The sequence below is a fragment of the Sminthopsis crassicaudata genome, chromosome 3 (assembly GCF_048593235.1).
Source record: "Sminthopsis crassicaudata isolate SCR6 chromosome 3, ASM4859323v1, whole genome shotgun sequence".
Lineage (NCBI taxonomy): Eukaryota > Metazoa > Chordata > Mammalia > Dasyuromorphia > Dasyuridae > Sminthopsis > Sminthopsis crassicaudata.
In genome coordinates this window covers 302,932,328-302,955,173 of record NC_133619.1, presented here as the reverse complement: position 1 = coordinate 302,955,173, position 22,846 = coordinate 302,932,328, and the positions used below count along the sequence as shown (strand labels likewise).

At 36.9% G+C, this 22,846-nt stretch overlaps 1 protein-coding gene across 5 annotated transcripts in view; it reads right to left on the bottom strand.

The window, feature by feature from the left end:
* TMEM45A (transmembrane protein 45A) overlaps positions 1-22,846 on the bottom strand; it is an 82,912-nt gene that overhangs the window by 35,827 nt on the left and 24,239 nt on the right. The window contains exon 1 of one of the 5 annotated variants that reach the window (XM_074301017.1): positions 2,910-3,042. The exons of the other annotated variants lie outside the window; for them this stretch is intronic. The gene's annotated coding sequence lies outside the window, so the exon portion shown is untranslated. Of the gene's footprint in view, positions 1-2,909; positions 3,043-22,846 lie in introns of those variants that run through there. 5 annotated transcript variants of the gene reach the window in all.

Below are 22,846 nucleotides of genomic sequence, written 5' to 3'. Positions count from 1 at the left end.
AAAATACAAAATTTAAAAATCATTACAAATGCAAGCCTTAAAGGACCATATAAATAGCAGCTATCATCATCATCATTATGTTCTTTTGGATTTTTTTTTTTACTTTGGTCATAGATATAATTTAAGCTACTATAATTTGTACAATATTTAAGTTTCTAAAATCTCTTCTTAAACCCTATTCTTGTCTGGGCAGGTCCCTTCACAGTCTTTCCTCAGCTTCTTCATCTTAAAATAAGAGAATTGGGCTAGTCAGCTGTGTCAAACTTGTCAAAGTTGTATTGTGTGTTTGTTTTGTTAAATATTACCCAATTCAACATTTTTTTACATTATTTTTAAATTAAATACAAAATAAGAAAAAACAGAATAGAAAAAGAAAAAAAAAAAAAAGGAAAGTAAAAACAAAACAAAACATTGTCATGTTCCCAGCCAAACATCAGGGAGAATTCAAAATATATAATAATTTATTTCCATTTCAAGAAACCATAAATAATCATAGAAAAAATATATTCATAAGTATCCATCTTTTCTTTGCTTATTTGTAGGTTATTCTTTTTTTTTTTCTCTGCTGTGCAATTTTTACTTTATTCTTTTCTCCCCTTTCATTTCCTCCCCACTTTCCCCAAGCAGGCTACAGTAAAGCACAGATATATGTATATATACACATATATACCTTTATATATATTCATGCATATCCACATACCCATGTATATTCATATATCTATATATATACATATACTTACACGTATATATACCACATATACCCAGACATAGACAAACACACACACATATATGTAAACATGCATCTAAAACAATATTAATATGACTAACTCCATTTTGATTCTGATAACACTGGGGAGTTTTGCCTGCTGTGAAAAGGTGGCACATTTCCAACTTCTACACAAAGGCACAGGAAAGACAGATGAAATTTGTGTGTAAAAAAGGGTAAGTCAGCTGAAGTGGAAAGCAAGCAGGTAACAGGGAAAAAAAAAAAAACTTTAGAATGAGGTTTTTTTGTTTTTTTAGTTTTTTTTTTAATATAAAAAGTCTCATTTACAAGCTCTATAAAGAACTGATATAAAGTTATAAGATTATAAGAATAAGAACCATTGACCAATTGCTAAGGCAATTATAAGCCATGATGGGCTGAAAGCTAGGTATTTCAATCTCCCATTGATTGAGTTTTATAAGCTGACAATTTTGTATGGCCCACAAATGACTGATAGTCAAAAGATACAAACTTTATAAACCAGAATATAGACATGTACATATACATATACACATACATCTATATAAGTATACATTCCTAGGGGCAAGTATGTTAAAATGCCAACAATTAAGAGGAACTGAATAGAATATATTGTACCTTGACTTCAAGTAATTAAAAATAACAGCAATTAGTTCACCCACACAGTAGCTTTTTTTAATTGTTTAAAAAAAAAAAACAAAAAAAAAAACTAGAACCATATGGAGATACTTTGGTTAAAGACAATATATTGGGAGTGAGGTTAATGATCAGTAAAAAGGGGCAGCTAGATGGAGAAGTAGGTAGGGTATTGGCCCTGAAGTCAGAAGGACCTGAGTTCAAATATGATCTCAGACACTTAACATTTCCTATATGTGTGACCCTGGCCAAGTCACTTAACCTGCTTTGCAAAAATAAAAAATGAGAAAAGGTAAGTTAAGAGTTAGAGATTTCTACCAATTCTTTGTTTCAGCTTTCACACTCATTGATATGAATTGTCTAAAGGAATATAACTTAAAAATCTATATTAATTAAACAAGATCTTGGAGAAAACCATAAATTCTAATTCAAGTAAGAGAATTGATTTTTTTTACCTCTTACTAGTAAATGCATAGATAATACCTGATTTTGAATATTGCCCCTTCTGCATAACCATAGATCATTTAATCCATCCCCGTTTCAATGGAAAGAGACAAGCTTTTAAGTACCTAATATGTGCCAAGCACTTAACAAGGCAGGGATGAATTTAAACCATCTCAATGTTTCAGGTCCCATCTCTAGAAAAAAAGAGATTCACAGAATTTCAGAGTTAAAAAGGATCCAAAAAATTAACTTATCTATTCTCTCATTTAACAGAATTACCCTCTAGACCAGAAATGGAGATTTATAAGGTCATTTGCTAAGGCAATTATAAGCCATGATGGACTGAAAGCTAGGTATTTCAACCTCCCATTGATTGAGTTTTATAAGCTGACAATTTTGTATGGCCCACAAATGATGTTATAACTATTCAAACGGCTCTTGGCAGAAAAAAGGTCTAGATTCTAGATCATCTAAAAATTAGTCATTCAATCTCCACATAAAAACTTCCTCTAGGAGAAAATCCACTACCTTTATAAGCAGTCTACTCTGCTTTTAGACAGCTCTCATTGTTCAAAAATATTCTCTTAGACTAGGCCAAAATGTTCCTCTCCACAATTTATACCCATTGCTTTCAACACTATCTCCCTTGGTAACAAATTCAAATCTCTCAACCACAAGTTGTATTACAAAACAAATTCCATTATGACAAATGCTAAGTGATACAAGTTCCTTCTCTCCACCTTCAACCTCTTCTCTCTCCCCACAACTTCACAATGAAAAAAAAAAAAAATAGAACTTTATCAACAAGTAGTATTCATTCAATGAACACTTGCTACAACAAAACACTTTGGACAGTTCCTTGTAATTCATTATTCTATTAGCATACAATCCAAAACCAAAATGAGACAAGCACATGCAATTTTAAATAAGTATCTTTTGGGGAGGAGGTTGGGATTTGGGGTTTTTTTCAGGGAGGGGGTTTCTCCTTCACTTACTTCATTTTTCTACACTTACTGCCCCTGGCCATTTTATCATTTATGCCCTCACCATTTTTAAAGGTTAGAATTCCTTTGTCAAATCTTACCTTCACTTTTCCTGCCAAGTGCACTTCAACTTGCTGCTTTTCTCCTCCTAAGAGCTGGAAATAGCACCAGTGATAAGGAGCGAAAACAAAAGACAACCAACACTAATTCTGAAATAATCAACTCTGATTTCTCTTTGGCTGAAATGAAGTCTATCTTTCAAACAGGAAGTTAACAGATAACTCTTCAGAATGTGTCCCAGTGTTGTGCTTAAGAGCACAACCCTTGAAACATGTTCCATTTATGACTAAACTATCTGCGCCAAAACTCAGCTTTAAATCATAAATCATACTCAGCCCTGTAAGACTCTGAGCAACAATCATTAATCCCGAAAATTAAGCCGAGAGCACAGACTGACCTGGAAAGTGTCTCTGCCAGATGACTGATTGCACAAATATTGATGAGTAGAGGTAATAAAAATAACAAAACAAAATAATTATAAATGATATTATGATTTTTTAAAAAATTCTTTCCTAAGAGGGAATCCAGCTTTACATAAAGGGCTAAACTATCCTGGTTTAATGGATAATAGATAATAGATAAGTTGTTTCAGTCATGTCTGCCTCTTCGTGACCTTATTTGAGGTTTTCTTGGCAAAGATAATGGAGTAGGTTGCCATTTCTTCTCTGGTTCATTTTATGAATAAGGAAACTGAGACAAACAGAGTAAGTGATTTGGCCAGAGTCACAGAGCTCTTAAGTCTCTAAGGTAGGATTTGAACTGAAGGTTTCCTCACTCCAGACCTACTGCTCTATCCAGTGTAACACCTAGTTTCCCTAACTTGGGGATAGGATGTAAAGGAGTTTCTGGAGGCAAAACATTCAGCAGTGGATCCATCAATCAGACCGACCTACTCCAAGATGTCTGTTGCTGTGAGTAATGATATAGATACTACCCAGAAAAAACAAATCTAGGTTTTTGAGGATACCAGAGATTGAATAGCACCTGCTTTCCAGAACCTTACAATATAAGTTAGAAGACAGAGCCACTGAAATGTATGAACATATTTGCAAGTGCAATGGTTCATCATTTTTCTAATTTAGTGAGGAACTTATGAAATTGGCAAAACTGACCTCAAAAGAAATATGTTAAATGCTAGAGAAAATGTGAGTAAGCAAATATATTAATGCACTATTGGAGGAATTATGAACTGACCTAGCCAAGCAAGAAAACAAGTTGGAACTGTGATCCAAAGACTATTTATGTGCATACTTTCTGGCCCTTATAAGGTCTTTGCCCACAAAGCAACCAAAGAAAGAAAAAAAGGTTCTATGTGTACAAAAAGATTTATAACAACTCTTTTCATGGTGGAAAAGAATTGGAAACTTAGAGAATACCCATCAACTAGAGAATGGCTGGACAAATTATAATATATGAAAGTGATACAACACTATTGTGCTGTAAGAAATGATGAAGGTGATGATATAAGAACAACCTAAGATGACTTGTGTAAACTAAGTGAGCAGAACCAAGAGAACAATTACAATTTTATAAATATGAATAATAACAATAATATTATATATATAGACAACTTGATGAAACAAGCTACTGTTGTGTTTATGGGCATAGGAATGAGTGGCTGTTATTCACCAGGCAAAGATAATAATGTGAAATTGCTGAAAGACAATACAGTGATGCAATTTTCTTGCTGTAAAGAAAGTTGTAAAGAAAAGTATTGATTCAGGTATTATCATAGGATGGTAGATTTAAAGCTATACAAGATCTTGGAGTTCATCTAGTCTAAACCTGTTATTTTACTACTGAGGAAACTGAAGACCGTGAGTTTAAATGACGCACCCAAAGTTGCAAACATAAAAGGTTTCAAAACCTCCTAAGATAATTAATATTGATATCACACTAATATTAGTGACTGCATTCAAGGCTAAGGAATGATAGTGTTACTCAGAATATGAATTTTTCCTTTTTAAAAATGTATAATTAATGGGATTAATCAATAAATTTAGTCTCTATAAGCATGCCCAAAATGCCATTGATACAACTTCCCAAATGGGAGATGTTGAGGAGATTATGTCTAGATAAATCGTGAAGTTCCTGTACTTCTAGAAAGACTTTTGAACATGTGTAGACATTCTGTATCTGGCTTCTGGTCTGATAACTACAGAGTAGACAATAGCTCCTTAAACTGGCTGCAGTTGCAGATCTGGAAATCGAAGTATCTTCAAAAGATCTTAGTATCCCTCCACCTCTTCCTCTCTCTTTTGGCTAGAGCTCTTCTCCAGAATAGAATTTTTCAAAATAATGCTATAAGGAGAGATACAGTAACTCTTTCCACCCAAGTCCAACATGAGACCATGGGCTCTGGCTTTTTTGGCTTTAGAGTTCTTTTGTGCTGAACTAAAGATGTTAGAGGTAACAACCTTGGGTGTTTAAAAGATCAGGAGCCAACCAGGTATGACTCCTCCCTCAGACAGGAAACCAAAATCCAAGAAACCAAAAATTTAGACCCTGCTCAGCTTTACAGGCTAGCCAGCATCAATGGTCAGAGGATCAAGGAGTGACTTCTAGATCCAGTCTAGGTGTATCTGAGACCAGGCTCCTCAAAGAAAGTGAGATGGAAAGGCTTCACCAGTAAGAGATGAGATGCATGTTTGAAGTATAACATCATATTATAATAACTAGCTCTTTTTACATGTAGGAGATAATATGATGGTCCCTGGGGTCCACTTCATTTCCTTCTATTCAGCTTCAGGAAGTTTATTTTAAATGAAAAGTTTTTAGTTCAGTTACAATCATTCCAAAGCCTCAGGAAAAATTCCTAACACTTAGACAGAGATTTGATTCTCTGCCTAAAGTTTCTATCTTTTAGGTTATCACTGGTCTCTGAGATTGGGTCAAAATTCATTTTTTTTAAACACTTAGGTAACAAAATAGCAGATTACATTATAGTGTTTAGGGATAGACAGATGGACAGAAGGGGAAGTCAGGGAGACAGATGACCTTTACTTGGGACTTCCTTCAACCTAGTTCTTCTTCATATCATCTTCTTCATCTTGGCCCATAGGCCCATTGGTAGGCAATGCAAAATGGCCATATTAGTTTCCTCACAGCAATTTAAGCATAGTTAACAAATTATACAACACATGCATGATGCTGATACAAGCCAAATGAAGGTATAAGAGAGAAAAATAATAAAAGCAATATGGGTAGCAAAGGAGTAACTGTTTCCCAGTTTTCTCTAGGACATCATACAGTTTGGCTGCTCACCCATCCAGATGCTCTTGGCTTTTTTTGTGATCTACTAACCTACCTACCCTGTACTAAGTGCTAGGTACCAGCACCTTCCAGTGCTAGCAGATCCTCAGTGTCCTGATTTATAGTCCTGACATTTAAAATCTGAGATTATGAATGATTCAGACAACCTACGACTATATTTAGTTCTTGAGATGCAATATGCAAAGTCTTCTTCCTTGGATATATTTGCTTCTGAACTGTTTGAGTCAGTCAGACTTTATATGAGCCACAAGTGGTCTCTTTGGTTTAGAGTCCTCCAAGAACAATATTCATCTCAATCTCCCCCATGTGGAGTTTATAACTAACTTACCTATCAGTAATAAGTGGTTGAGGCATCCCATCTTTACAGGGCAGCACATTCACTAAAAACGTTTGTTCTCTTGCTAAACTTTTATCTCAAATGTTCCTTCCATTCCTCTGATGCTAAGAAATCTCCCAAATCTATAGACATCTATAGCTAATCTATAGCTATCTATAGACATATGAAAAAAATGCTCTAAATAATTATTGATTAGAAAAATGCAAATTGAAACAACTCCAAGATACTACCTCATACCTATCAGATTGGTTAATATGATAGAAAAGAAAAATGATAAAACTTGGAGATGTGGGAAAACTGGGACACTAATTCTTTGTTGATGGAGCTGTGAACTGATCCAGCTATTCTGGAGAAGAATTTGGAACTATGACCAAAGGGCTTTTAAATAATTCATACCCTTTGTTCCAGCAGTACTACTGCTGGTTATATTCTGCAGAAATAAGAAAGAAATAAGAAATGAGAGAGAGAGGAGAGAGAGAGAGACAGAGACAGAGACAGAGACAGAGAGAGACAGAAAGAGACAGAGAGAGAGAGAGAGAGAGAGAGAGAGAGTCGGTGCTAGGTGGTGCAGTGGATAGAGCACCAGCCTTGAATTCAGGAGGACCCGAGTTCAAATCTGGTCTCAGAAACTTAACACTTCTTAGCTGTGTGACCCTGGGCAAGTCACTTAACCCCAATTGCCTCAAGGGGAAAAGAAAGAAATGATAAGCAAGATAATTTCAGAAAAACCTGTACAGACTTACATGAATTGATACTAAGTGAAGTAGAGAAGACCTAGGAGAATATCATATATAGCAACAATAATACTGTATGATGAAGAATTGTGAACAACTTAGCTCATTTCAACAATCCAAGGATGCAAGACAATCCCAAAGGACTCATGATAAAGTGTACATCTGCTTTCAGAGAAATAATTAATATTGTTTGAATACAGACTACATTATACTATTTTTCATTTTCTTTCTTTTTTTGTTCAAGTTTTCTCACAAAAATGACTAATATGGAAATATTTTACATGATTGCACATGTATAACAGATCAGATTGCTTACCATCTCAGGGAAGAGAAGAAAACATAATTTGGAGCTCAAAACTTTATTTTTTAATGTTTAAAATTGTTTTTACAAATAATTGGGGAGAAAAAAAATTTTTAAAGAAGTTGAAAGTCAAGGACTCTTAATGATATCCAAAGTAAATTTAACTTTCTCCTCCTATATACTTCTGCCCAAGATGAATGGATGATCCAAAAACTAAGGAGACTAAGGTTGTTAGTAGATAAGTAATTTGCCTATGATCACACTACTAGTGAAGCCCAGAGGTAAGAACTGAAACCAGAACTTCCTTCACTCTACCCATTGCATCACAAAGTGTTAGGAATGTATGCACACTAAATGAATTTCCTGATATCCAAGATCATACAGATCATTGAACCAAAGATACCAGTAAACTGCCCCCTCCCCAGAAAAAAAAGAAAGAAAGAAAGATACCAGTAACCAGAATTCAACAATGGAAAACAAAAAAGGAGTTTTCTTTTTAAATGTATTCTTGGTCTTGCACTCCTCAGTTTAGTTTCACAGCTCTGGCTATGGCAAATATTCCCCATGTGATGTTGAAAAAATTTGAAAGACATAATTTTAGGTAATTAATCACTTTGTTACTGTACTAGCATATTATCAATAAAATGAATCAATGACACTCTGGAATTTCAAGGATGAATCATGGTAATGGGCCCGAAGTTTTATATGCCCCTCAAAGAGTGGATATTCCTGAGGTTGGCAATCAACTCTGATTGGTTAACAAATAATGAGAGAATGAATATTACAATGAGAGAAGATCTATTTTAATGAGAGGCTGGGAGAATGTAGCCAATAATGTCATTGACTTCTAAACTGCTCAGCCTTGAGCAATATAATCAAAGAATTTATTTCCACCCATACCTATGTAGAGCATAACGGTCTGTCCCTTCCTGGGAGGGCTCTGAACTTAATTAAGGATAAAGTTAATTCAGTCTTATTATTAGCAATGTCCTTCGGAGACTGAACAACTTACAGCTCCTGAGAAAAAATCCTGGTTCTAATTCAATAATTGATTATTAATGAGAGAAAAATCATGATTTATCTCATCTGAAAGACCTAATAAGAGCAAGAGTAATTTTTTTTTTCCAGTAAGATTTTGTATTCAGTCATCCCCAACAAACTATAGCAGAGAAAGACCAAGGAATGGCTGGTGTGGTAACCAATTACAGGCTACTCAAACATTCTGCAAATTCTATCCAGCACGCTTCAGGGGAACAACCCATGATGTTCTAACTGAAGCCAACCATAGCAGAGTGAATCACGTATTGGCCCTGAGTCTAATAAAGAAAGCTTTTATTTAAACACTTGCCAGATTCCACACTAACCTTCTGAAATGCTAGCCAGTCCCCTGGGAACTTCCAGGAATGCAATAGAACTGTGAGTGTAATGTACTGTAGAAAAAATAAAGACAGTGGAACTATGTCATAACTCCCACAGAAACGTGCATTTGCCCATAGCTAGCTATGTCACTGTTCCACTGTTCCCTGTGCTAGTTGGATCACATAAGAGATTCAGTTCTACTATAACAGTATGTTCATTTTAAGACGTGTCAGTGAGAAAGCAGACAGAGTAAGAGACGAAGATGTGGAAAGGCTTGAAATCATGTCAAATAAAACTTAAAAAAAAAAGAGTGGGGATGTTTAATATGAAGAAGAAACTACTCAGGGGAAATATCATGAATGAATGAAACAGCTTTTTTTAAGCACAATGTGTTGAGTACTGGGTTGAATGACGACTGCAGTTTTCAAGAATTTGAGGGTTTTTCTTCCCCCAAAAGGAAGCAGAACCAATGAAGTTGCCGAGAAACAGATTTCAGCTCAGTATAATAAAAAAGTCTGACAATAAGAACTATCAAGAAAAAGAATGGACTGCTTTATGAGACAGCATTCCTTGAAGCTAAAAATATATGAACAAAGAACTGGAGGTTGGCTTGATGTTTGCTGGATAGAGATGTTTTGCTGCTAAGCAAAAGGAGGGGACTAGAAATTCTCCAAAGGACATCCCAACTCTGGAGACCCTAAGACTCAAAGAACAGTGAAGACAAAAAGTAATAAGGGCAAAATGGTTGGTTTGTGCTTGAAGACATCATTATATCAGGGAAGTGCAGTGTTTTTGTCTATGTCTGATCAGACCCAAATTACCTCAGAAGGTTCTATCACATCTCAGGTACAGAATAGTCCATATAAACATTTAGAGTGAAGAGTTTCTAAATTTGTGCATCTCACATTTCCTTTGACTGAAATTCTGCAATTTGATGTGGACATGCCATTCTGGGAGATCCTGTGCCAGTGTCTCCCATATCTCACAATAGACTCCAAAATTAAAAAGGGCAACATATAAGGTGGGAGATATGCACAGAAAGCAGAAGGGCAGCCCCACCTACTTTGCCTTGCTGCTTCAGGTGGGACCTGGGCTATGATCACTGTGGATTCCATTTTTTTCTTTCCATTCTTATTACTACCATCCCAATGAAAGCCTTGTTATCTCCCTTCTGGACTCCTATAATAGCCTAGTCCCTCAGTCCATTACAGTTTCCCTGAAGTTTAAAAAGAATTTAATAGAATGATTAGTCTGGCTAAAAGCAAAAGACCCTTATTAGAAATACTTTAATTCACACAAGGAAAAACTTGAGATTTAAGAGAAGAGATGGGGGAAAGTCAGCAGTGGGCACACAGATAGGGGAAGCAGGTATAACAAGGGAAGAATACAGCTAGGACGGTACCTCTCCCACACACACACACAAACCCTAAGGCAGCACCTGTCATTTCCAAAGCAGAGTGGGAAAGAACAGAGGAGCAGGGATACAATCAGAGATGCTATTAAGGTATTGAGCAAAATGGTCTACAGGCCAAGGCAAGTGAAGGAAGTGCATAGATCTTTACGAGGTCATTCTCTGAGCTTGGCATTTCCAAGCAACTAAACCTCCACAAACTCTTTGAAGTTCAACAAATAGAATGACAGTGTCTCATGTCACTCTAAGCATTAGAGCAGCTCAGCGAAGAAGATTAAGAGGGCCTTGGGAACTTGAATGAGAAAGAAATATATCTTTTGTTTTCTTTAACCTATGACTGAAATTAAGTCTTTCCTTCAATTACATTATTCTGCAAAGGATTCCCCCAAACTGATCATGGAGTCCAAAAACAAAATGAAGAAATTATTATGCCATTATGTTAGTTGTTAATATATTAATTATAATTATATAATATAAATAACTAATTATCAATGAATGATTCACCCTTTCCCTTTTATTTCTGTTAAAACCTAAGTCTGACAAACATGCCTGAGTGATGAGATTACTAGTTCCCAGGCACATGCTAATTAACAGGTTGGGCAAGATCTCACTCAACTCAACCTAATTTCTGGGGTAAGAATTTACTGGGGGAGGAAGCCCCTGTCCTTGATCCCCTTTCAGGGTTTAGGGCAACTCCAACTCATGAAGGAAAAAACTAGAGAAGTCCAGATGGGAATGACTTCCCCTGTCTAGGCCGAGTCTCATAATCAAACCATATTCTCAGCAGGAAAAGATGAACACTTTTAGTCCTCTTCATCATTAAATGTTCACCAATCAGGATTGAGTTTCATTTCTTAGAGGGAGTACTCTTTCAGGAGAGATTTAAGAGGGATAGCTAGGTGGTGGAGTGTATAGAGCACCAGCCCTGGAATCAGGAGGATCTGAAATAGTTGACATTTAATAGCAGCATGACCCTGGGCAAGTCACTAGACCTGAAATGCCTTGCCAAAAAAAAAAAAAGAAAGAAAGAAAGAGGATTTAAGACCTTCCAGATACTCCTTTGTCATCTTTGATTACTGAGAGAAATCACTCACCATCAATGTATTGACTATAGGTCAGCCTAATCAATAAATTGATTATTAATTATCTGCAAACTCTGTCTCTGATCCAGAAACACTCCATCTCTGATATCATTAAAAGAGTGTGCTTTCTAAAGCCCCCAAATCAGGGTGCCAAAATATACTATGCTTTCTGGAGCCTCCATGCTGGGGCACCAAAATATACCATCTGGACTAGCTCTCTGGAAGATCTCGGGACCAGCCGAGTCATTCATCTTACTGAGGAGGAAACCCCAAAACTCTTAAAAAAAAGAAAACCTCCTAGGACTCTGCCTCAGGGAGGGGGACTCCACCCTAAATACAAACAGTTTTCATCTTTGTTATCTGGCTCAGTCCAGAAACCCATTGAATTCAATTCAAATTCTAATCCTAGCTGAAACCCAGCCCAGAGCCAACCTGGAACTCGACCCACAAGCCCCTTCAGCTTGCAGCCAAAACCCCTTATTATAAAAGAGTCAAGCTGAAATCCTCTCTTTGCAGAGGTCCCAAACATGGCATCCTTACGTCTGCTATGTCAAAGGATTTCTGTCCACTGGAACCACTCTGGCTCTGGTGTCTTCCTCTCTTTACCTAACACCTTTTACCCTTACTTCCAAACCCCACAATAAACCTCTTTTATCAATCTAGGTTGTCGGGTCTGTAAATTCCTTTACAGAGGACTCTTGCGCCGCTACTAGACCTCCCTTAACTCTGTATCCTTGCGCCGAATCCAAAGGGGTTGCACACCTCAATTAAACCTAATTTCATTTAGGTACCCGTTATCTAGTTCTCATCATTAGTGGAGGAGTGAAGAAGGCAGGAGACCCACTAGGCTGGTCAAAGATGGAGTTCTTATTTCAAGTCCTCTCAGCCCTTAAATACCTTGGTATGATTACATCATTACAGCATACTGAGCATGTGCCAACTAGAGAAACATAATATCATCACATCACACTGAGCCAATGCTAATTATAAGCACCCTTCTATTGATTTTTACTCTAAGTATCCCTTGCTTCAAGTAGAACACAGATGGTTACACCCTCCCTGACTTCTCAGGAAGGGTGAGAACACCAAAGGCAGGTGGGGAGCCAAACCAGACATTGTCAGCAAGTTCCCTCTGGGCTGAAGGGCCTTATATCTCACCCAGAGTCCCCCCACTGTCTGTGACCCTCTACAAGAGGAGATAATTACAAAATTTTACAGGGCATTAAAAGTTCTAGGCACAGAAAATTATAGAAAGAGGAGCAAGTTAGAGTGCTAGGCAGGAGAAAATGGAACAGCTAGGCTGCCACAAGCAAATATAGTCCTAGAAAACCAGCAATGTTTTCTGAATGACCTCATCTCTTAATTTTTCTACCCACTTCCAGGTACTTCTCCTATCTTACATTATCCATCCTACATATTACCACACTAGGAAATATGTAACTAGCAGTAGATCTATGATTCAATTTATGTAGGGAACTCCCAGATGAGGAAACTCACTCCAAACCAATGCAAATAAGTACCTGTTCTATAACTGCAAGTATTAGAGTTGTCTAGAATATTGAAAGATTAAATAACTTGCCCAGAAACACAAAACCAGTATTAATCCTGAGATTAACCATAATTAATCATACCTCTAATTACTTTCTAACTCATAAACATTCTTTTTCTCCCTTCCCCATTCTCTTCCCATATATGTCCTTCTTTTCCTCTCTCCCCCTCTCTTCCTCACTTTCTCCCTACTCCTTCATTATTTTATTATTTTCTTAAATCAATGAAAATATCTTTTTACTTTTCTACTTCCTCTGCTCAATCAAAAAAGATGAAACCCCTGTAACAAGCATGTATAGTCAAATAAAATAATTTGTTGCACTGATCATGTCCAAATATACACATAGATACATGTATGTATTGTGTATATATACAGATACATGTATATGTGAACATATCTATATATATTATGTAACACTTATAATAACATATACATTTATATCATGTGTATATATTTCATAACATAACTCTATACATATATTATATAATATATACATGTATTATGTGATATATGTAATATGTATCTATTTTAATTGATATCATCCTTCCCCATTTAACCCTACTCCCTGTTTGATGTAATGTATTTCTATATTCAACTATATGTATTCTTCCTTCCTTTGACTAACTAAATAGAAAGTGGGGTTCAATTGTTGCCTGCTCTCCCCATCTCTTCTTCCTTGTTTGTATAGAATTCTACTAGCTCACTACAATTAAGTGAAATAATTTTTTCCATCCTTCCTCATTCTTACTCCCTTCCCTCCAATGTGTTCTTCTTCCCTTCCCTTTACATTCTTTCTTTAACTTCATCAAAACATAATAAAACCACTCCCAGGCTCTCTGTCTAATTAAATTTCTTCTATTACTCCAGATGATGATAGGGTTCTGAGAAGATACCAGCATCATCTCCTCATATTAGCATGTAAACAGTTCATCCTTGTTTAGTCCCTTATGATTGTGTCCTTGTGTTTACCTTTTTGTTTCTCATGCTTCCTGTATTTGTAATTCAAATTTCCTATGAGGTTCTGGTCTTCTCATTAGGAATGCGTAGTTCTTCTCTATTTAATTCAAAATCCCTTTCCTCCCCTAGGATTATATTCAGTTTTTCTGGGTAAATTATTCTTGATTGTAAATTCATATCCTTTGCCTTCTAAAATACTGTATTCCAAGCTCTCATCTCCTTTATAGGGATCCTCCCCTAGGATTATATTCAGTTTTTCTGGGTAAATTATTCTTGATTGTAAATTCATATCCTTTGCCTTCTGAAATACTGTATTCCAAGCTCTCATCTCCTTTATAGGGATGGCTGCTAAATCAGTAATGATCTTGATTATGGCTCTTTGGTATCAAATTCTTTCCTTCTGACTGCTGGCAATATTTTTCTTTGATCTGAAAGCTCTGGGCCCCCAGTCTAATCTATTGCTGAAATCCTTTGAGGCTTTGCTTGTAGATGCTTTGGAGCCATCTTTTCTTCTAGCTTTTTAAGCTTTCTTGTCATCATAATAGTTTTTATGGTGGAATTTTTTTTTTTTTTTTTTTTGGTTATTTGTTCATTATTCCAAACTACTTCCTGACTTTGGATTTGATATTATGGCAGAGCTCTCTCTGCTGGAGAGAATTTCTGGGTAAAAGTTTTGTCCTATTAGGTCCTGCTGCTGTTTTATTGCAGTATTATATTGCGTTATTTCAGGATGTCAAGGATAGATCAGACTGGGAGCCTAAAGTACTCACAAAGTGGTCTGATTTAGGGTAAAAAGTCTGATTATTCTCCCCCTTCTCTGAGTTCTACAAGTTTCTGATGTGGATTTGGATTTGAGCAATACACTTGTGGGCTTGCCCCTAGTTGGAGTTTCAGAAGACTGCTACTGGATTCAGTCACTATTAATCAGCTACAAAGTTCTGCTAGTTTAGAATGATAGAATTCCAGGTTCTCCTTTGGTATGATTCCTGCTCCCACTATTTCAATGCACACTTCAAATTGTGTTGGAGGCTAGGACTGAGTCTCTTACTTTTTTCCTGGAATCAGAGCCGTATACTTACCTCACTTCTGAACTTGCTTTCTGCTTGGTACACAGTTTCAAGAATATAATTGTTCCTCATCCTGAAAAAATCACCCTTAGCCTAGGTACCCTCCTCAGCTGATTCTGGACTTGAGCCTGGAACTGGGTCGTGAATGACAAAACTGCCAGTAGGAATCTATTCCTGCATCAGGTATAATTCAGGCCCCCAGGTGTTGGATCTGAGACTTCTTCTTAACTTTATGCACTATCCTTATCTCTCTCTTCCATTGTTGACCAGGGTTGGAAAAATAACTCAGAGTGATTTTTTATCTTGGATTTTCTGAAAACTCAGTCTGGAGTTTTTTTAGACCTGTGTGAAAGAGCTATCAGGGTTGATCTTGGCATATCTTTTATTGAAACTTCTTTCACAATGGCCCTCCAGTGACTACACAGATCATGGAATAGTAGAACTGGAGGAGATATCAGTGATCATGGAGCTCAAAAAGAGATTTATATGAATTGATACAGAATAAAGCAGAAAGAAATATGAAAACAATATAAGCAATGGTCACAATATGAATAAAGAACAAAAAAGATGAGTGTTATGATTATGATGCCCATGAATCTTTGTGCTAAATAAGGGAGAAGATATAACTCCTTCCCATCTTTGAAGGTCAGAAAAAAATACACTATATCAACACTCCAAGAAAGAATAGAACACTCAGAGACTGTTCATATGAAGTTATTGCCTTTTTTTCTTTTTTTTTTTTTTTTAATTCTTAGGAAGAAGGATACATGGGAAAAATATATAAAAACATAAGATACAAATGTTTAAAACCTATAACTATAGATTTGGAGATGCAAGGGATTTTCAAATTGATTTGGTTCAACTTCATTATCTGAAGAGTTGAAAAAAATTAAGGCTAAGAAAGAGTAGACTTGTGCAAGATAACAAAGGTAATAAGTGATAGATTCAAAGTTTGGATTCAAGTTTTATGAATCCAAGTCAACCCCCTCCTTACTTCAGTACATCTCACACGTTCACCTGAGTATCTATCTTCATAACTCCAGTCTGGGAAACAAAATGGATTTCTAAGCCAGGGAGGTTGGAGACAAAGATCTTCCTTCAATTTTTTGAGGATTCCTACAATACATTGTCCCTACAGAACTTTTCCATTGTTTCCTTCTGGACCTGTGTTGGACAGGAACAGTAAACAGCTGAACATATTGTAGTTTCAGCCAAGAAGGCATGGACATATCTTCACCTTCCTTCTCCCATCAAAAGGCACCTACAGAGGTTTAAACGAAATTTTATTATTTAAGAAATACACATTTGTCTATTTACCTGTATCCATCATCCATCAAAGTTCCATCTTGTCACAGTCATTTCTAGGTCAATATGGTATATTTAAAATGGCCATTGGGAAGGAGTGATTATCACTCCAACTTAGAATCAAAGTAATCTAAAATATTTCAGCTTTTATCCAGTATTGGGTGACATGCTAAAAGTACAATGGACAAAGAGCCTCAGTATCTGAGGATGAGAAGCCTCTGCTATCCCCTCCTTCTACTGGACCAGTCTGACAGCTGCAGATTTGTCTTAGAAATGCCATATTACTGTCAAGGTAATCCAAACCTGCTGACCACTCCTCTCCTATCTACACCTTCACCTCTTCTTGACTTCTATGAGAAAAGAATGTACAGAACAGAACAAGAGGAATATCGGAGAAGGGGGTTGAAACTAAGTCTTAGTCTCTAGTTGCATGTTTAAAACTTTCCTCAAATGTGGTAAATTCATTAGATGAAATCTCATCCCATACAAGCACCTCTGAGAAGAAATGTACCATATTAAAAATTCAACACCCAACTAGGCTTTTTATCATCATCACAAGATATGATTTTGGCCAAAATTCACCACAAATTAGTCATCAGTCATAGAAGACGAGCCTGAGAGTAGCTCCTACTCCTGGCAAATCTTGCTAGATCATCTGGAAAGACCAGCATATTACAACATCAGTCTTGTAACAACACCAAAGAAATCACTTTTCACCTTCCCACTCACTTCTCTTCCCCCTAGGGGCTGCAATCACTTCTAGCAGTCTCCACCCAACTTATAGTATCTCATCTAATAGGCACCCCACCAATTATTGTCATAAGACTCTACTAATCTGGCATTCAATTAATTAGCTTTGTTGGAATCATGCCTCCAGCTTATCAGCATTTACTGTCCTTTGCATACAAAGTAGATATTATTGACTAGCCATTCCTGGTACAGTTTCTCCTTTGGGATGGTAGATATTGCCTAATCCATTTATCCTGCCACCTTCACACACTTTCTCTCTGTATCCACCTTGAGTTTACTGGTACACATCTATAAAACTGATTAAAGACTGTGCCTGAAGAAGGGATAGAGTCTCATGAATATGACATATTTACATTAAATAACTTTTAAGATGCAGCTCAAACATCACCTATGTTTTCATGAAGTCTTTCCTGATCTTCCCCAATTACCAGAGACTATCTTGTGTTATTAACTAATTTTTACATATTTATATTTGCTCACTTCATATTTATGTCGTATATGTTTTAATATATACTTGTTCTCTCCTCCATTAGAACACAAGTTCATTGTGAGTAGGGGTGGTTTCATTCTTTGTACTTTGTATTTCCCAGTACCTAGCAGAATATCTGACACAGTTAAATAAATACTAGTTCATTGATTGATTGATATGGAACTTTAACATGTAAAAGAATTTCATAGACACACAGAGAGCTCATTTATGCCAAACTTCATTGTAAGGAAGTCAATACAGATTCCATTTAGCAAGTGACTAGTAAGCCTTCTCAGGATGAAGTACTAAGTTGTGTTCTTAGAATTTGTAAAGAAAAAATAGAAGAGATAGAAAAGGAGGAGATGGAGGAGGAGAGAAGAGGAGAAAGGAGGAGGAGGAGAAACAGGAGGAAAAGGAGAAGGAAAAGGAGAAGGAAGGGAAGGAGGAGGAGGAGGAAAAGGAAGAAGAAAAGGAGGAGGAGGAAGAGAAGGAGGACTAAAAGTTGGAGGAGGAGGAGGAGGAGGAGGAGAAGCAAGAGAAAGAGAAGGAGGAGAAGGAAGAGGAGGAGGAGAAGCAAGAGAAAGAGAAGGAGGAGAAGGAAGAGAAGGAGGAGGAGGAGAAGGAAAAGGAGAAGAAGGAGGAGGAAGAGGAGGAGGGAAAGGAGGAGAATGAAGAGGAGGAGGAAAAGAAGGAGAATGAAGAGGAGGAGGAGGAGAAGGAAGGAGAATTAAGAGGAGGAGGAGGAGGAGGAGGAGGAGGAGGAGGAAGAGGAGGAGGAGGAGGAGGAGGAGGAGAGAGAAGGAGGAAGAAGAAGAGGAGAAAGGAGGAGCATGAGGAGGAGGAGGGAAAGAGCAAGAAGAAGAAAGAAGGAGGGAGAAATGGAAAGGGGAGTGGGAGAGAGACAGAGACGGAAGGAAGGAAGGAAGGAAGGAAGGAAGGAAGGAAGGAAGGAAGGAAGGAAGGAAGGAAGGAAGGAAGGAAGGAAGGAAGGAAGGAAGGAAGGAAGGAAGGAAGGAAGGAAGGAAGGAAGGAAGGAAGGAAGGAAGGAAGGAAGGAAGGAAAGAAAGAAGGAAGGAAGGAAGGAAGGAAGGATAGGAAGGAAGGATAGGAAGGAAGGATAGGAAGGAAGGAAGGAAGGAAGGAAGGAAGGAAGGATAGGAAGGAAGGATAGGAAGGAAGGAAGGAAGGAAGGATAGGAAGGAAGGAAGGAAGGAAGGAAGGAAGGAAGGAAGGAAGGAAGGAAGGAAGGAAGGAAGGAAGGAAGGAAGGAAGGAAGGAAGGAAGGAAGGAAGGAAGGAAGGATAGGAAGGAAGGAAGGAAGGAAGGAAGGAAGGAAGGAAGGAAGGAAGGAAGGATAGGAAGGAAGGAAGGAAGGAAGGAAGGAAGGAAGGAAGGAAGGAAGGAAGGAAGGAAGGAAGGAAGGAAGGAAGGAAGGAAGGAAGGATAGGAAGGAAGGATAGGAAGGAAGGAAGGAAGGAAGGAAGGAAGGAAGGAAGGAAGGAAGGAAGGAAGGAAGGAAGGAAGGAAGGAAGGAAGGAAGGAAGGAAGGAAGGAAGGAAGGAAGGAATAGATTAATAGAAAGATTAAGAGTAAGAAAAGTAGATGACACATCTTCATGGCTCTGGGGTGAGTCTGTTATTCCTAAGAAGTCTGTTATTCCTATGTTCTTATGTGACTGTATCCCTCTGTGTTGTATATGATCCTGCATTTGGTGCAGAGACAAAGCCATAGGCTTGTTAAGGTCCTTAGGCACAAACAAGGACTTTGTCTGATGCTTAAAAACAGCTGATCCCTTGATAACAATTCTTGAGCCATTCCCAATTCTCCTGGGAATGTGCCTTGTGTCAGGCTTTTGGGATTTGGGGAGGAAAGGAGGAGAGATTTTCTTAGCAAAGATACTGAAGTGTTTGCCATTTCCTTCTTCAGCTCATTTTACAGAAGAGGAGACTGAGATTAAGTGACTTGCCCAGGGTCACACAGTTAGTAAGTAAGTGTCTGAGGTCAGATTTGAGCTCACAAAAGTAAGCCTTCCTGGCTCTAGATCCAGCACTGCTCCTTCTATAAACTAGCAGGCTTGATAAAGGCAATACAAGGCTAAAGTATCTACTCTTCAATTGCAAGCAGCTGCTTACCAAGATTGCCATATAGCAAAAAAGTCCCAGACAGGGGACCAAGGTAACTCTACCAGCAATGCCCCTTTCAGCAGTGCTGAGCCAATCATTGTTTCTCCACTTCCCCTTCCTCCCCTTCCAGAAGCAATAAGAATGAATCCTTCTTAATCCATTGTGGGCTGCATTTTAAGACTAAGCCACAAAACTAGAAGGCAAAGCCATAACTAGATCAGGGCAACTATGAATTTTCCCAAGCTGCATAAATTTAAGAGGCCACTAACTACATTGTCTTAGGGAATTCTGGTTCCTCTATCCAACCTCCATAACTACATAGGTACATATTTAAATATAAAATATATACAAAGTAATTTCTAGAACGGGAAGACACTGAACTAATGTGAAGAAGAATTAATAACAGAATGGAAGTATCAAAGAGAACAATGGAAGGGTAACGTAGAGAGAGATGGGCTTAGGGAAGGATGGGGACTAATAGGGGGCAGAGGCAGGCAGAGAAAGGAGCCTGCAGCCCATACAGCTTGGGTCTCAGAATCACAGGGATCTAACCCAAAGCCACAGGACAGCAGACTATCACACCCTCTATTGTGGCCAAAATAATGTTAATTTGATTATCATCCTAAGCCTGGGCATCTTGCAAGTATAATTGATTTGACCGTTTCATTGAATGACCATCCAGAAGATAGCAAGAAGGGACAGGGTTGGGACCAGGAAGCAAGATACAGAAGAAAGAGAATGTAATATGTAGTCAGAAGATGTGGATTAGAGTCCAAACCAAAATAAATAAATAAATAAAAATAACAACCACCACAAGAAACAATGGTAATACAAAAATAACAAAAGAAAGGCAGCCAAAAATCAGTAAGGTATGACCTTAAATCTGCCTTATTACATAGACTGGTTGTATACCCCTGGGCAATTGACTCAACCTGTCAGTGCCTTCCCTCTAATAACTCTTTAGGACTATATATAAATTGCAGCACAGTTGTTTATTCAAGTGTATGGAAAGATTTGCCTCTGGTATACCAATGAGATTACTACTACTACCACCACCCAAAAAAGTATTATTAGTACAATTAGAACAATTATTATAATAACATGGCATTTATGGTACTATTTATAGTTTGCAAAGCACTTAACAGACATTTTTTTACTTGATCCTCACAACAGCCCAGTGAAATAAGAGCAATAGATAAAATTATTCTTATTTTATAGGTAAGAAAACTGAGGCTGGTGCCAGTTAAATGACTTTCTCAGGCTCATATAGCTAATAAATATTCAAGGTAGAAAGTGAATTCAGAGTTCAAGTCAAGAGTCCACCATCAGTGCTCTTTCTGGTGGGCTGCAAACAGGGAAATTGGCTCAAAGAGTTATAATATCCACAATCATTTGGTTATAAAAATATATTACTCTACAGGAAAGTAGGAAAGGAAGGGAATAGGAGATGGATGTAAACTAATAAAAGGAAGGGCAGATTTGGAGAGGTTACAATCAAAAACAAAACACTTTTGAATATGGACAAGATAAAAGGAGAAAGAGAAAAGAATAAATGAGGGAAATATGATAAAGGAAAATACATAGTTATAATAACTTTTACAACAAGCTTCTCAGATAAAGGTCTCACTTCTCAAATATATAGAGAAGTGAGTTAGATTTATTTTAAAAAGAGCCATTCCTCTATTGATAAATGGTCAAAAGATATGAAAAGGGAGTTTTCAAATGAAGTAATCAAATATATCTACAGTCATATAATCATGAAAAATGCTCTAAATCATTATTGGTTAGAAAATTATAAATTAAAATAACTCTGAGATATCACCCCCACACCTATCAGATTGGTTAATATGACAGACAAGGAAAATGACAAACATTGGAGAGGAGCTGGAAAAATTGAGACACAAATACACCATTGGTAGAGTTAGGAGGTGATTCAAACATTCTAGAAAGCTATTTGGAACTATGCCCAAAAGGACATAAAACCATGTATTCCCAATGATCTGGTAATACTACTACTAAGTTCATATACCAAAGAGAATTTTTTTTAAAGGCAGGGAGAGGGCCTATTTACATAGAAATATTTATAGCAGCTCTTTTTGTGGTAGCAAAGAGTTGGAAATTGAGGGTATGCCCATCGATTGAAGAATGGCTGAATAAGTTATGGTATATGATTATAATGATATACTTTTGTACTATAAGAAATGAAGGGCAGGATGATTTCAGGAAAACCCAGAAAGACACATACAAGTTGATGCAAAGTGAAGTGAGGAGAACCAAGAGGACATTGTACAAATTAACAGCAATATTATACACTGATCAGCTATGAATGACTTAGCTATTTTTAGGAATACAAAGATCCAAGATAATTCCAAAGTATGTATAATGAAAAATGTTATCCATGTTCAGAGAAAAAACTGGAGTCTAAATGCAGATCTCAGCATACTTTCTAATATTTTCTTTTTCTCTTTTTGCTGGATTTGGTTTGTTTGAGTTTTAAATTGGCCTATTTTTTTCACAACATGACTAATATGGAAATATGTTTTGCATGATTCCATATTTATAATCTATATCAAATTGCTTGTATTCTCAATGAGGGGGGAGTAGAGGGAAGGAGAAAATTTGGAAATCAAAAATTTAGAAAGTACATGTTAAAAATTGGTTTTATATGTAATTGGGAAAAATAAAATATTAAATAAATATTACAAATAAAGAACTATACACTGCATTGAGCCATACTTGCTAGAGAATAAGAACCAGGAAAAGATCTCTTTACAAAATTGCAATATAGTATGAAGGTTGGGTAACCTGAGAGAACCTTTTTCTTGGTGAATCTGTACTCTCCCATGTTGTATGGAAAATCTTGTATATTGGGATATCTATAGTATGAGGCATCAAAAAATTGGAAAACATCAAGGGCTGAGTGATAATGATTGCATCAAAAAGACAATAAAAATTGCATCTTTTAATGACATCCTCTAAGCCTTTCAGGTGTGGCTGTCACAGAGATATTTGCATGCAATAAAAGGTTACAGAACTCTTAACACTTTGCTTGAATTGTTTTCACTCTACCATCAAGGATTGTTTTCTATTATTTCTTAAGCAAGAACCAAGATCTGACCAGGTATGGGGCATACTTTTAAGTACATGAAAATATGCCTCATTATTGTAGAAAAAAAGAAAATATTACATTCAAGAAACAGTTTATTTTACAATGATTATTAGCTCATGGCTGACTCACTGATTTAAATGTGGATCATGAAC